Source organism: Pleurodeles waltl, unplaced genomic scaffold (genome assembly GCF_031143425.1).
Source record: "Pleurodeles waltl isolate 20211129_DDA unplaced genomic scaffold, aPleWal1.hap1.20221129 scaffold_91, whole genome shotgun sequence".
NCBI lineage: Eukaryota > Metazoa > Chordata > Amphibia > Caudata > Salamandridae > Pleurodeles > Pleurodeles waltl.
In genome coordinates, this window is record NW_027150403.1 from 1,063,080 (window position 1) to 1,079,476 (window position 16,397).

A 16,397-nucleotide genomic window follows, 5' to 3' on the forward strand; every position below is an offset into this window, starting at 1 on the left:
ACGCCCCGGTGGCACTATGCACTGCGCGGTATTTACAAGATGGTGTTCAGCCACTTTTTGTGGCTTAACACCACCTTGTAAATACGGCACCTTAGCATTCAGCGCTTTCCCTGGAAGGGGCGTGCAATGGGTGTTGCTGTGAGTGTGCCACAGCAACACCATAGCATTTTGATGCTGCGCCAGATTTAGGAGTTGTCGTAAATCTGCGTCAGCGCCAAAATCCAACGCCATCCCAGGGGTATCGTTAGAGTGGCGCACTGAGGAGAAATGTTTTCATTTCTCCTCGTTTTTTCTCTTTCTATGTGTGCTGCATTCTGCAGCACACATAGAAGTAAGAGCAAATCACCATTGAAGATTTTTCTTTGGGCCAGGAAGGTGTCCCTTCCTGCACAAAAACAATTTCCCCCTCAACGCAGTCATCCTTGTACCATGGTGCAAGAACGGCTGCGTTGGCGCTCAGCAGCTAATTTAGAGCTGGCGCAGGGGGAAGCACAGGGGTGCGCTGTATTCTACTAAATACGGCGCTTCCCTGCATTTTGAAAATGACGGAGCGTGGGGCTTGCAAATTTGGCACAGCGTCGCGCTCAGTCATTTTCTTGTAAATCTGGGACAAAATGTCTAAAGGATAGAGGCTTTTTATGTCATGTTCGATGACGACCATAAAAATGACTCTAGTCATACTGCAGAAGAGAGCACCATGTGGCGTTTCTTGCTTTGGGATGTAGTCTCCCACTCTCTGCCACCAACCCTCGGAGCAGGGTGGGAGCCGTAGCGCTTCTGTGCCCAGGCTCGTTGGTCTAGGGGTATGATTCTCGCTTCGGGTGCGAGAGGTCCCGGGTTCAAATCCCGGACAAGCCCATTTTAGCAGAAAACAATCAAATCCTGCTCAAAATACACAACCCCTCAACATTTCTCATTCCACTCGAAGCATTGTTGCGCAAAACATATTTTTTGCCTCAGGCGAAAAATGGATTACAATGCCTTGGCTTCCTTCCTGCTTGCTCTCAGTGCGCCCTGTGTGATGATTTCACAGGCTTGCGTTCCTGGCATTTAGGCATCAGATATTTGTCTGTCTCTGCCCGCAGCTGTGACTTTTCAGGACGTCTGAGTGTATGCATGCTGGCTGACACCGCTGCAATTTTCACACTTACCCCTCGCATTCTGAGCAACTGCTGATCAAGTATAGAGGAAATCGGGCAAACATATGAGGGGAACTGTGCTCCTTCAGTCAAGCCAGCAAGCTTGTTTCTGTAGTGTAGTGGTTATCACATTTGCCTCACACGCAAAAGGTCCCCGGTTCGACACTGGGCAGCAGTAGCTTTTGTGTTTGCTCACTAAAACCTCAGTCTCTCTCAATGCACACTTAGACAGAAATGACCTTTAAAAACTTGTGACCTGTGTAAAATGTGCTTTACTATTGCAGGACGATAAAAAGTTATCTGCATCCCTCGGTGGTCGTGCTTGTGCCTTGTTTCTTGTTCAGTTTTTTTTTTTTTCTTGGCCATGTTATATTGTGGGGCCTTTAAAGCTGTGACTTTGATAGGAACATTGCAAGCGGCAGCATCAACAAGTGCAGACTGAAGAGTCAGATCTGCATAATGTTTTGGCTGTCAGGATGGCCGAGTGGTCTAAGGTGCCAGACTCAAGAGAGCTTGATCTTCAGTGAAGCTGAGCCTTCTGGTCTCTTCATGGAAGCGTGGGTTCAAATCCCACTCCTAACAGGTGTGTTTTCTTCCCTTAAATCTTGCTCTGCTTGCAGAGCCAGCTCCTCACACCACTATCTTTGGAAGCTGCTGTGGCATGTGAGGAGAAATCCACCAACCCATCGGCTGGGCCCTCAATCAAAATTCTGTGTATTACTGGAAGGGGCATCTCAGGCACACCTTCTGTTAGAGCTGCACTTTATGACAGTAACTACCATGCTGGTTTCTACTTAAGCAGTTGATTCTATCGTTTGAAGTGAGTCTCTCCTGCCACCTTTTGGGCAAAGAAGACACTGCCCCTGCAACAACACAGGCAGACAAGCTCAAACTGGGTTTCTTGGTTAGGTGGGCGGAGCATATTTGCAATGGTGCCTCCTCGTGACTTGCAATTTACATGAAGAAGACAGAGAGGCAGCTGGGATTAGGCAGCACCCATGAACCCCTGAACACTGTCTTGCGACTTGCACACAATTCTGAAATGAGGCGGGGGAAAGGAGGTGATTTCCCCATCAAGGGCCATTCCGGGAAATCAGCCACCCGCGTCTCCCAGGTGAGTGTTTCAGGCCTATGAGCCACTACTATAAATCTCGCCTGATCGAGCGCTGAGCGAGCAAGTGTGCTTGAATCCAAGAGGCATGCTTCTCTGGCTCAAGAGCTAGCAGGCCCTTCAGTGCTTCTGGTCTGGAAGTCTAAGGTGCAAGGGTCCAGGACTTGCAGAGGGTTACAACTATCAGAAAGGGTCTGCTTTTCACGTCAGTGCCCTAGTTCAGCTCACTGGCACAGGGCATCTTGACTACCTCTTTCCTTGCTAGAGTCACACAAAAAATCCTTGACAGAAAACATCAATTGCTATGGCACGCTTAGAGAGAGAGCCTCCGAATGGCCCTGCTTTTCTGAAAGACGCTTCAGAAGATGTTTCAAATGCCTCTGCAGCAGCAGTCTAGTTGGTATAGGGGTATGATTCTCGCTTCGGGTGTGAGAGGACCTTGGTTCAAATCCCTGACAAACCCTTACCTTTATAGGTTCAGTCTGTGTTTTAAACAGGAGTATTTCTGCTTTTCACTCTTGTAAGATGTCATGTTGCAATGCAATACATGCTTTATACCTGCGTTGAGACGGTTCAGCATCATGAAGGTATGCAAGATTTCTTTGCAACTGCTTTTCTGTGCTGGAGCAGCAGTGCTCATAGGAACATTAAATGCACAGTGCTTCTCCATGGTAATTTCGGGTCCAGTTCTGAAATCACCTCTTGGAATGAAAGTGATGACAGTTCCTTTCTTCCAAGGCAAGAGATCGTGTTCCGGAAGGCTCAGCTTTGAGCGTCATGAACATTGGCCCTCAGTCCTTGCATCCCAGTCCAATGCAGAGCCACATAAAGCAAGCAGGTGTGTCTGTTTCCATAGTGTGGTGGTTGCAGTACAATGCATAGCCACATGAAGCAAGCCGGCAAGTGTGTCTGTTTGTGTAGTGTAGTGGTTATCATGCGCACCTCACATGCAAAAGGTCCCTGGTTCGAAGCCAAGCAAATACAGCAAGTCACTGGGCTTTTTCCCAGTATTTGCATTTCCTGACTCAGCTGACAGGCAAGCTGAGATAAAAGAGACTGTCTATCCCTCACCATCGTGAGGTACTACGCTCCTGGGGCATCTGTCACAGCTCACCAAGAGGAGTTGCCCCAGCTTACGTCAGTCAGTTGCTCACTGTTTGACCTTTGCATTGAAGCCTGAGCCTACCGCATTCAAGCCAGCCAAGGAAGGAAGGAATGAGAGCGAAAATAGCTTTCCTGCCCTCACCAAGAACACACACCTTGAGCAAATAAGGTGCCAGACTTACAAGGTCCAATCGCCAACGGAGCATCACTTTTAGTGACGCCCCGGTGGCACTATGCACTGCGCGGTATTTACAAGATGGCATTCAGCCACTTTTTGTGGCTTAACACCACCTTGTAAATACGGCACCTTAGCATTCAGTGCTTTCCCCGGAAGGGGCGTGCAATGGGTGTTGCTGTGAGTGTGCCACAGCAACACCATAGCATTTTGATGCTGCTCCAGGTTTAGAAGTTGTCGTAAATATGCGTCAGCGCCAAAATCCAACGCCATCCCAGGGGTATCGTTAGAGTGGCGCACTGAGGAGAAATGTTTTCATTTCTCCTCGTTTTTTCTCTTTCTATGTGTGCTGCATTCTGCAGCACACATAGAAGTAAGAGCAAATCACCATTGAAGATTTTTCTTTTGGCCAGGAAGGTGTCCCTTCCTGCACAAAAACTATTTCCCCCTCAACGCAGTCATCCTTGTACCATGGTGCAAGAACGGCTGCCTTGGCGCTCAGCAGCTAATTTAGAGCTGGCGCAGGGGGAAGCACAGGGGTGCGCTGTATTCTACTAAATACGGCGCTTCCCTGCATTTTGAAAATGACGGAGCGTGGGGCTTGCAAATTGGGCACAGCGTCGCGCTCAGTCATTTTCTTGTAAATCTGGAACAAAATGTCTAAAGGATAGAGGCTTTTTATGTCATGTTCGATGACGACCATGCAAATGACTCTAGTCATACTGCAGAAGAGAGCACCATGTGGCGTTTCTTGCTTTGGGATGTAGTCCCCCACTCTCTGCCACCAACCTTCGGAGCAGGGTGGGAGCCATAGCGCTTCTGTGCGCAGGCTCGTTGGTCTAGGGGTATGATTCTCGCTTCGGGTGCGAGAGTTCCCGGGTTCAAATCCCGAACGAGCCCATTTTAGCGGAAAACAATCAAATCCTGCTCAAAATACACAACCCCTCAACATTTCTCATTCCACTCGAAGCATTGTTGCGCAAAACATATTTTTTGCCTCAGGCGAAAAATGGATTACAATGCCTTGGCTTCCTTCCTGCTTGATCTCAGTGCGCCCTGTGTGATAATTTCACAGGCTTGCGTTCCTGGCATTTAGGCATCAGATATTTGTCTGTCTCTGCCCGCAGCAGTGACTTTTCAGGACGTCTGAGTGTATGCATGCTGGCTGACACCGCTGCAATTTTCACACTTACCCCTCGCATTCTGAGCAACTGCTGATCAAGTATAGAGGAAATCGGGCAAACATATGAGGGGAACTGTGCTCCTTCAGTCAAGCCAGCAAGCTTGTTTCTGTAGTGTAGTGGTTATCACATTTGCCTCACACGCAAAAGGTCCCCGGTTCGACACTGGGCAGCAGTAGCTTTTGTGTTTGCTCTCTAAAACCTCAGTCTCTCTCAATGCACACTTAGACAGAAATGACCTTTAAAAACTTGTGACCTGTGTAAAATGTGCTTTACTATTGCAGGACGATAAAAAGTTATCTGCATCCCTCGGTGGTCGTGCTTGTGCCTTGTTTCTTGTTCAGTTTTTTTTTTTTTCTTGGCCATGTTATATTGTGGGGCCTTTAAAGCTGTGACTTTGATAGGAACATTGCAAGCGGCAGCATCAACAAGTGCAGACTGAAGAGTCAGACCTGCATAATGTTTTGGCTGTCAGGATGGCCGAGTGGTCTAAGGTGCCAGACTCAAGAGAGCTTGATCTTCAGTGAAGCTGAGCCTTCTGGTCTCTTCATGGAGGCGTGGGTTCAAATCCCACTCCTAACAGGTGTGTTTTCTTCCCTTAAATCTTGCTCTGCTTGCAGAGCCAGCTCCTCACACCACTATCTTTGGAAGCTGCTGTGGCATGTAAGGAGAAATCCACCAACCCATCGGCTGGGCCCTCAATCAAAATTCTGTGTATTACTGGAAGGGGCATCTCAGGCACACCTTCTGTTAGAGCTGCACTTTATGACAGTAACTACCATGCTGGTTTCTACTTAAGCAGTTGATTCTATCGTTTGAAGTGAGTCTCTCCTGCCACCTTTTGGGCAAAGAAGACACTGCCCCTGCAACAACACAGGCAGACAAGCTCAAACTGGGTTTCTTGGTTAGGTGGGCGGAGCATATTGGCAATGGTGCCTCCTCGTGACTTGCAATTTACATGAAGAAGACAGAGAGGCAGCTGGGATTAGGCAGTACCCATGAACCCCTGAACACTGTCTTGCGACTTGCACACAATTCTGAAATGAGGCGGGGGAAAGGAGGTGATTTCCCCATCAAGGGCCATTCCGGGAAATCAGCCACCCGCGTCTCCCAGGTGAGTGTTTCAGGCCTATGAGCCACTACTATAAATCTCGCCTGATCGAGCGCTGAGCGAGCAAGTGTGCTTGAATCCAAGAGGCATGCTTCTCTGGCTCAAGAGCTAGCAGGCCCTTCAGTGCTTCTGGTCTGGAAGTCTAAGGTGCAAGGGTCCAGGACTTGCAGAGGGTTACAACTATCAGAAAGGGTCTGCTTTTCACGTCAGTGCCCAAGTTCAGCTCACTGGCACAGGGCATCTTGACTACCTCTTTCCTTGCTAGAGTCACACAAAAAATCCTTGACAGAAAACATCAATTGCTATGGCACGCTTAGAGAGAGAGCCTCCGAATGGCCCTGCTTTTCTGAAAGACGCTTCAGAAGATGTTTCAAATGCCTCTGCAGCAGCAGTCTAGTTGGTATAGGGGTATGATTCTCGCTTCGGGTGTGAGAGGACCTTGGTTCAAATCCCTGACAAACCCTTACCTTTATAGGTTCAGTCTGTGTTTTAAACAGGAGTATTTCTGCTTTTCACTCTTGTAAGATGTCATGTTGCAATGCAATACATGCTTTATACCTGCGTTGAGACGGTTCAGCATCATGAAGGTATGCAAGATTTCTTTGCAACTGCTTTTCTGTGCTGGAGCAGCAGTGCTCATAGGAACATTAAATGCACAGTGCTTCTCCATGGTAATTTCGGGTCCAGTTCTGAAATCACCTCTTGGAATGAAAGTGATGACAGTTCCTTTCTTCCAAGGCAAGAGATCGTGTTCCGGAAGGCTCAGCTTTGAGCGTCATGAACATTGGCCCTCAGTCCTTGCATCCCAGTCCAATGCAGAGCCACATAAAGCAAGCAGGTGTGTCTGTTTCCATAGTGTGGTGGTTGCAGTACAATGCATAGCCACATGAAGCAAGCCGGCAAGTGTGTCTGTTTGTGTAGTGTAGTGGTTATCATGCGCACCTCACATGCAAAAGGTCCCTGGTTCGAAGCCAAGCAAATACAGCAAGTCACTGGGCTTTTTCCCAGTATTTGCATTTCCTGACTCAGCTGACAGGCAAGCTGAGATAAAAGAGACTGTCTATCCCTCACCATCGTGAGGTACTACGCTCCTGGGGCATCTGTCACAGCTCACCAAGAGGAGTTGCCCCAGCTTACGTCAGTCAGTTGCTCACTGTTTGACCTTTGCATTGAAGCCTGAGCCTACCGCATTCAAGCCAGCCAAGGAAGGAAGGTATGAGAGCGAAAATAGCTTTCCTGCCCTCACCAAGAACACACACCTTGAGCAAATAAGGTGCCAGACTTACAAGGTCCAATCGCCAACGGAGCATCACTTTTAGTGACGCCCCGGTGGCACTATGCACTGCGCGGTATTTACAAGATGGCGTTCAGCCACTTTTTGTGGCTTTACACCACCTTGTAAATACGGCACCTTAGCATTCAGTGCTTTCCCTGGAAGGGGCGTGCAATGGGTGTTGCTGTGAGTGTGCTACAGCAACACCATAGCATTTTGATGCTGCTCCAGATTTAGGAGTTGTCGTAAATCTGCCTCAGCGCCAAAATCCAACGCCATCCCAGGGGTATCGTTAGAGTGGCGCACTGAGGAGAAATGTTTTCATTTCTCCTAGTTTTTTCTCTTTCTATGTGTGCTGCATTCTGCAGCACACATAGAAGTAAGAGCAAATCACCATTGAAGATTTTTCTTTTGGCCAGGAAGGTGTCCCTTCCTGCACAAAAACAATTTCCCCCTCAACGCAGTCATCCTTGTACCATGGTGCAAGAACGGCTGCCTTGGCGCTCAGCAGCTAATTTAGAGCTGGCGCAGGGGGAAGCACAGGGGTGCGCTGTATTCTACTAAATACGGCGCTTCCCTGCATTTTGAAAATGACGGAGCGTGGGGCTTGCAAATTGGGCACAGCGTCGCGCTCATTCATTTTCTTGTAAATCTGGGACAAAATGTCTAAAGTATAGAGGCTTTTTATGTCATGTTCGATGACGACCATGCAAATGACTCTAGTCATACTGCAGAAGAGAGCACCATGTGCCGTTTCTTGCTTTGGGATGTAGTCTCCCACTCTCTGCCACCAACCCTCGGAGCAGGGTGGGAGCCGTAGCGCTTCTGTGCCCAGGCTCGTTGGTCTAGGGGTATGATTCTCGCTTCGGGTGCGAGAGTTCCCGGGTTAAAATCCCGAACGAGCCCATTTTAGCGGAAAACAATAAAATCCTGCTCAAAATACACAACCCCTCAACATTTCTCATTCCACTCGAAGCATTGTTGCGCAAAACATATTTTTTGCCTCAGGCGAAAAATGGATTACAATGCCTTGGCTTCCTTCCTGCTTGCTCTCAGTGCGCCCTGTGTGATAATTTCACAGGCTTGCGTTCCTGGCATTTAGGCATCAGATATTTGTCTGTCTCTGCCCGCAGCTGTGACTTTTCAGGACGTCTGAGTGTATGCATGCTGGCTGACACCGCTGCAATTTTCACACTTACCCCTCGCATTCTGAGCAACTGCTGATCAAGTATAGAGGAAATCGGGCAAACATATGAGGGGAACTGTGCTCCTTCAGTCAAGCCAGCAAGCTTGTTTCTGTAGTGTAGTGGTTATCACATTTGCCTCACACGCAAAAGGTCCCCGGTTCGACACTGGGCAGCAGTAGCTTTTGTGTTTGCTCACTAAAACCTCAGTCTCTCTCAATGCACACTTAGACAGAAATGACCTTTAAAAACTTGTGACCTGTGTAAAATGTGCTTTACTATTGCAGGACGATAAAAAGTTATCTGCATCCCTAGAGGTGGTCGTGCATGTGCCTTGTTTCTTGTTCTGTTTTTTTTTTTTCTTGGCCATGTTATATTGTGGGGCCTTTAAAGCTGTGACTTTGATAGGAACATTGCAAGCGGCAGCATCAACAAGTGCAGACTGAAGAGTCAGACCTGCATAATGTTTTGGCTGTCATTATGGCCGAGTGGTCGAAGGTGCCAGACTCAAGAGAGCTTGATCTTCAGTGAAGCTGAGCCTTCTGGTCTCTTCATGGAGGCGTGGGTTCAAATCTCACTCCTAACAGGTGTGTTTTCTTCCCTTAAATCTTGCTCTGCTTGCACAGCCAGCTCCTCACACCACTATCTTTGGAAGCTGCTGTGGCATGTGAGGAGAAATCCACCAACCCATCGGCTGGGCCCTCAATCAAAATTCTGTGTATTACTGGAAGGGGCATCTCAGGCACACCTTCTGTTAGAGCTGCACTTTATGACAGTAACTACCATGCTGGTTTCTACTTAAGCAGTTGATTCTATCATTTGAAGTGAGTCTCTCCTGCCACCTTTTGGGCAAAGAAGACACTGCCCCTGCAACAACACAGGCAGACAAGCTCAAACTGGGTTTCTTGGTTAGGTGGGCGGAGCATATTGGCAATGGTGCCTCCTCGTGACTTGCAATTTACATGAAGAAGACAGAGAGGCAGCTGGGAGTAGGCAGTACCCATGAACCCCTGAACACTGTCTTGCGACTTGCACACAATTCTGAAATGAGGCGGGGGAAAGGAGGTGATTTCCCCATCAAGGGCCATTCTGGGAAATCAGCCACCCCGCGTCTCTCAGGTGAGTGTTTCAGGCCTATGAGCCACTACTATAAATCTCGCCTGATCGAGCGCTGAGCGAGCAAGTGTGCTTGAATCCAAGAGGCATGCTTCTCTGGCTCAAGAGTTAGCAGGCCCTTCAGTGCTTCTGGTCTGGAAGTCTAAGGTGCAAAGGTCCAGGACTTGCAGAGGGTTACAACTACCAGCAAGGGTCTGCTTTTCACATCAGTGCCCTAGTTCAGCTCACTGGCACAGGGCATCTTGACTACCTCTTTCCTTGCTAGAGACTAACAAAAAATCCTTGACAGAAAACATCAATTGCTATGGCACGCTTAGAGAGAGAGCCTCCGAAAGGCCCTGCTTTTCTGAAAGACGCTTCAGAAGATGTTTCAAATGCCTCTGCAGCAGCAGTCTAGTTGGTATAGGGGTATGATTCTCGCTTCGGGTGTGAGAGGACCTTGGTTCAAATCCCAGACAAACCCTTACCTTTATAGGTTCAGTCTGTGGTTTAAACTGGAGTATTTCTGCTTTTCACTCTTGTAAGATGTCATGTTGCAATGCAATACATGCTTTATACCTGCGTTGAGACGGTTCAGCATCATGAAGGTATGCAAGATTTCTTTGCAACTGCTTTTCTGTGCTGGAGCAGCAGTGCTCATAGGAACATTAAATGCACAGTGCTTCTATATGGTAATTTCGGGTCCAGTTCTGAAATCACCTCTTGGAATGAAAGTGATGCCAGTTCCTTTCTTCCAAGGCAAGAGATCGTGTTCCGGAAGGCTCAGCTTTGAGCGTCATGAACATTGGCCCTCAGTCCTTGCATCCCAGTCCAATGCAGAGCCACATAAAGCAAGCAGGTGTGTCTGTTTCCATAGTGTGGTGGTTGCAGTACAATGCATAGCCACATGAAACAAGCCAGCAAGTGTGTCTGTTTGTGTAGTGTAGTGGTTATCATGCGCACCTCACATGCAAAAGGTCCCTGGTTCGAAACCAAGCAAATACAGCAAGTCGCTGGGCTTTTTCCCAGTTTTTGCATTTCCTGACTCAGCTGACAGGCAAGCTGAGATAAAAGAGACTGTGTCTATCCCTCACCATCGTGAGGTACTACGCTCCTGGGGCATCTGTCACAGCTCACCAAGAGGAGTTGCCCCAGCTTACGTCAGTCAGTTGCTCACTGTTTGACCTTTGCATTGAAGCCTGAGCCTACCGCATTCAAGCCAGCCAAGGAAGGAAGGTATGAGAGCGAAAATAGCTTTCCTGCCCTCACCAAGAACACACACCTTGAGCAAATAAGGTGCCCGACTTACAAGGCCCAATCGCCAACGGAGCATCACTTTTAGTGACGCCCCGGTGGCACTATGCACTGCGCGGTATTTACAAGATGGCGTTCAGCCACTTTTTGTGGCTTAACACCACCTTGTAAATACGGCACCTTAGCATTCAGCGCTTTCCCTGGAAGGGGCGTGCAATGGGTGTTGCTGTGAGTGTGCCACAGCAACACCATAGCATTTTGATGCTGCTCCAGATTTAGGAGTTGTCGTAAATCTGCGTCAGCGCCAAAATCCAACGCCATCCCAGGGGTATCGTTAGAGTGGCGCACTGAGGAGAAATGTTTTCATTTCTCCTCGTTTTTTCTCTTTCTATGTGTGCTGCATTCTGCAGCACACATAGAAGTAAGAGCAAATCACCATTGAAGATTTTTCTTTTGGCCAGGAAGGTGTCCCTTCCTGCACAAAAACAATTTCCCCCTCAACGCAGTCATCCTTGTACCATGGTGCAAGAACGGCTGCGTTGGCGCTCAGCAGCTAATTTAGAGCTGGCGCAGGGGGAAGCACAGGGGTGCGCTGTATTCTACTAAATACGGCGCTTCCCTGCATTTTGAAAATGACGGAGCGTGGGGCTTGCAAATTGGGCACAGCGTCGCGCTCACTCATTTTCTTGTAAATCTGGGACAAAATGTCTAAAGGATAGAGGCTTTTTATGTCATGTTCGATGACGACCATGCAAATGACTCTAGTCATACTGCAGAAGAGAGCACCATGTGGCGTTTCTTGCTTTAGGATGTAGTCTCCCACTCTCTGCCACCAACCCTCGGAGCAGGGTGGGAGCCGTAGCACTTCTGTGCCCAGGCTCGTTGGTCTAGGGGTATGATTCTCGCTTTGGGTGCGAGAGGTCCCGGGTTCAAATCCCGAACGAGCCCATTTTAGCGGAAAACAATCAAATCCTGCTCAAAATACACAACCCCTCAACATTTCTCATTCCACTCGAAGCATTGTTGCACAAAACATATTTTTTGCCTCAGGCGAAAAATGGATTACAATGCCTTGGCTTCCTTCCTGCTTGCTCTCAGTGCGCCCTGTGTGATGATTTCACAGGCTTGCGTTCCTGGCATTTAGGCATCAGATATTTGTCTGTCTCTGCCCGCAGCAGTGACTTTTCAGGACGTCTGAGTGTATGCATGCTGGCTGACACCGCTGCAATTTTCACACTTACCCCTCGCATTCTGAGCAACTGCTGATCAAGTATAGAGGAAATCGGGCAAACATATGAGGGGAACTGTGCTCCTTCAGTCAAGCCAGCAAGCTTGTTTCTGTAGTGTAGTGGTTATCACATTTGCCTCACACGCAAAAGGTCCCCGGTTCGACACTGGGCAGCAGTAGTGTTTGTGTTTGCTCACTAAAACCTCAGTCTCTCTCAATGCACACTTAGCCAGAAATGACCTTTAAAAACTTGTGACCTGTGTAAAATGTGCTTTACTATTTTAGGACGATAAAAAGTTATCTGCATCCCTCGGTGGTCGTGCATGTGCCTTGTTTCTTGTTCTGTTTTTTTTTTTTTCTTGGCCATGTTATATTGTGGGGCCTTTAAAGCAGTGACTTTGATAGGAACATTGCAAGCGGCAGCATCAACAAGTGCAGACTGAAGAGTCAGACCTGCATAATGTTTTGGCTGTCAGGATGGCCGAGTGGTCTAAGGTGCCAGACTCAAGAGAGCTTGATCTTTAGTGAAGCTGAGCCTTCTGGTCTCTTCATGGAGGCGTGGGTTCAAATCCCACTCCTAACAGGTGTGTTTTCTTCCCTTAAATCTTGCTCTGCTTGCAGAGCCAGCTCCTCACAACACTATCTTTGGAAGCTGCTGTGGCATGTGAGGAGAAATCTACCAACCCATCGGCTGGGCCCTCAATCAAAATTCTGTGTATTACTGGAAGGGGCATCTCAGGCACACCTTCTGTTAGAGCTGCACTTTATGACAGTAACTACCATGCTGGTTTCTACTTAAGCAGTTGATTCTATCGTTTGAAGTGAGTCTCTCCTGCCACCTTTTGGGCAAAGAAGACACTGCCCCTGCAACAACACAGGCAGACAAGCTCAAACTGGGTTTCTTGGTTAGGTGGGCGGAGCATATTGGCAATGGTGCCTCCTCGTGACTTGCAATTTACATGAAGAAGACAGAGAGGCAGCTGGGATTAGGCAGTACCCATGAACCCCTGAACACTGTCTTGCGACTTGCACACAATTCTGAAATGAGGCGGGGGAAAGGAGGTGATTTCCCCATCAAGGGCCATTCCGGGAAATCAGCCACCCCGCGTCTCCCAGGTGAGTGTTTCAGGCCTATGAGCCACTACTATAAATCTTGCCTGATCGAGCGCTGAGCGAGCAAGTGTGCTTGAATCCAAGAGGCATGCTTCTCTGGCTCAAGAGCTAGCAGGCCCTTCAGTGCTTCTGGTCTGGAAGTCTAAGGTGCAAGGGTCCAGGACTTGCAGAGGGTTACAACTACCAGAAAGGGTCTGCTTTTCACATCAGTGCCCTAGTTCAGCTCACTGGCACACGGAATCTTGACTACCTCTTTCCTTGCTAGAGACAAACAAAAAATTCTTGACAGAAAACATCAATAGCTATGGCACGCTTAGAGAGAGAGCCTCCAAATGGCCCTGCTTTTCTGAAAGACGCTTCAGAAGATGTTTCAAATGCCTCTGCAGCAGCAGTCTAGTTGGTATAGGGGTATGATTCTCGCTTCGGGTGTGAGAGGACCTTGGTTCAAATCCCAGACAAACCCTTACCTTTATAGGTTCAGTCTGTGTTTTAAACAGGAGTATTTCTGCTTTTCACTCTTGTAAGATGTCATGTTGCAATGCAATACATGCTTTATACCTGCGTTGAGACGGTTCAGCATCATGAAGGTATGCGAGATTTCTTTGCAACTGCTTTTCTGTGCTGGAGCAGCAGTGCTCATAGGAACATTAAATGCACAGTGCTTCTCCATGGTAATTTCGGGTCCAGTTCTGAAATCACCTCTTGGAATGAAAGTGATGCCAGTTCCTTTCTTCCAAGGCAAGAGATCGTGTTCCGGAAGGCTCAGCTTTGAGCGTCATAAACATTGGCCCTCAGTCCTTGCATCCCAGTCCAATGCAGAGCCACATAAAGCAAGCAGGTGTGTCTGTTTCCATAGTGTGGTGGTTCCAGTACAATGCATAGCCACATGAAGCAAGCCGGCAAGTGTGTCTGTTTGTGTAGTGTAGTGGTTATCATGCGCACCTCACATGCAAAAGGTCCCTGGTTCGAAGCCAAGCAAATACAGCAAGTCGCTGGGCTTTTTCCCAGTATTTGCATTTCCTGACTCAGCTGACAGGCAAGCTGAGATAAAAGAGACTGTGTCTATCCCTCACCATCGTGAGGTACTACGCTCCTGGGGCATCTGTCACTGCTCACCAAGAGGAGTTGCGCCAGCTTACGTCAGTCAGTTGCTCACTGTTTGACCTTTGCATTGAAGCCTGAGCCTACCTCATTCAAGCCAGCCAAGGAAGGAAGGTATGAGAGCGAAAATAGCTTTCCTGCCCTCACCAAGAACACACACCTTGAGCAAATAAGGTGCCAGACTTACAAGGCCCAATCGCCAACGGAGCATCACTTTTAGTGACGCCCCAGTGGCACTATGCACTGCGCGGTATTTACAAGATGGCGTTCAGCCACTTTTTGTGGCTTAACACCACCTTGTAAATATGGCACCTTAGCATTCAGCGCTTTCCCTGGAAGGGGCGTGCAATGGGTGTTGCTGTGAGTGTGCCACAGCAACACCATAGCATTTTGATGCTGCTCCAGATTTAGGAGTTGTCGTAAATCTGCGTCAGCGCCAAAATCCAACGCCATCCCAGGGGTATCGTTAGAGTGGCGCACTGAGGAGAAATGTTTTCATTTCTCCTCGTTTTTTCTCTTTCTATGTGTGCTGCATTCTGCAGCACACATAGAAGTAAGAGCAAATCACCATTGAAGATTTTTCTTTTGGCCAGGAAGGTGTCCCTTCCTGCACAAAAACAATTTCCCCCTCAACGCAGTCATCCTTGTACCATGGTGCAAGAACGGCTGCGTTGGCGCTCAGCAGCTAATTTAGAGCTGGCGCAGGGGGAAGCACAGGGGTGCGCTGTATTCTACTAAATACGGCGCTTCCCTGCATTTTGAAAATGACGGAGCGTGGGGCTTGCAAATTTGGCACAGCGTCGCGCTCAGTCATTTTCTTGTAAATCTGGGACAAAATGTCTAAAGGATAGAGGCTATTTATGTCATGTTCGATGACGACCATGCAAATGACTCTAGTCATACTGCAGAAGAGAGCACCATGTGGCGTTTCTTGCTTTGGGATGTAGTCTCCCACTCTCTGCCACCAACCCTCGGAGCAGGGTGTGAGCCGTAGCGCTTCTGTGTCCAGGCTCGTTGGTCTAGGGGTATGATTCTCGATTTGGCTGCGAGAGGTCCCGGGTTCAAATCCCGGACGAGCCCATTTTAGCGGAAAACAATCAAATCCTGCTCAAAATACACAACCCCTCAACATTTCTCATTCCACTCGAAGCATTGTTGCGCAAAACATATTTTTTGATTCAGGCGAAAAATGGATTACAATGCCTTGGCTTCCTTCCTGCTTGCTCTCAGTGCGCCGTGTGTGATGATTTCACAGGCTTGCGTTCCTGGCATTTAGGCATCAGATATTTGTCTGTCTCTGCCCGCAGCTGTGACTTTTCAGGACGTCTGAGTGTATGCATGCTGGCTGACACCGCTGCAATTTTCACACTTACCCCTCGCATTCTGAGCAACTGCTGATCAAGTATAGAGGAAATCAGGCAAACATATGAGGGGAACTGTGCTCCTTCAGTCAAGCCAGCAAGCTTGTTTCTGTAGTGTAGTGGTTATCACATTTGCCTCACACACAAAAGGTCCCTGGTTCGACACTGGGCAGCAGTAGCTTTTGTGTTTGCTCACTAAAACCTCAGTCTCTCTCAATGCACACTTAGACAGAAATGACCTTTAAAAACTTGTGACCTGTGTAAAATGTGCTTTACTATTGCAGGACGATAAAAAGTTATCTGCATCCCTCGGTGGTCGTGCATGTGCCTTGTTTCTTGTTCTGTTTTTTTTTTTTTTCTTGGCCATGTTATATTGTGGGGCCTTTAAAGCTGTGACTTTGATAGGAACATTGCAAGCGGCAGCATCAACAAGTGCAGACTGAAGAGTCAGACCTGCACAATGTTTTGGCTGTCAGGATGGCCGAGTGGTCTAAGGTGCCAGACTCAAGAGAGCTTGATCTTCAGTGAAGCTGAGCCTTCTGGTCTCTTCATGGAGGCGTGGGCTCAAATCCCACTCCTAACAGGTGTGTTTTCTTTCCTTAAATCTTGCTCTGCTTGCACAGCCAGCTCCTCACACCACTATCTTTGGAAGCTGCTGTGGCATGTGAGGAGAAATCCACCAACCCATCGGCTGGGCCCTCAATCAAAATTCTGTGTATTACTGGAAGGGGCATTTCAGGCACACCTTCTGTTAGAGCTGCACTTTATGACAGTAACTACCATGCTGGTTTCTACTTAAGCAGTTGATTCTATCGTTTGAAGTGAGTCTCTCCTGCCACCTTTTGGGCAAAGAAGACACTGCCCCTGCAACAACACAGGCAGACAAGCTCAAACTGGGTTTCTTGGTTAGGTGGGCGGAGCATATTGGCAATGGTGCCTCCTCGTGACTTGCAATTTACATGAACAA

General features: G+C 48.2%; 3 non-coding genes across 3 annotated transcripts; all 3 read left to right on the forward strand.

Moving 5' to 3' along the window:
* Positions 1-786: 786 nt before the first annotated feature.
* Positions 787-858, forward strand: TRNAP-CGG (transfer RNA proline (anticodon CGG)). Its single transcript has one exon. It is a non-coding gene; the product is annotated as a tRNA-Pro (tRNA).
* Positions 859-4,357: 3,499 nt separating this feature from the next.
* Positions 4,358-4,429, forward strand: TRNAP-CGG (transfer RNA proline (anticodon CGG)). Its single transcript has one exon. It is a non-coding gene; the product is annotated as a tRNA-Pro (tRNA).
* A 7,074-nt stretch (positions 4,430-11,503) lies between these two features.
* Positions 11,504-11,575, forward strand: TRNAP-UGG (transfer RNA proline (anticodon UGG)). The gene has a single exon. It is a non-coding gene; the product is annotated as a tRNA-Pro (tRNA).
* Positions 11,576-16,397: the final 4,822 nt, after the last annotated feature.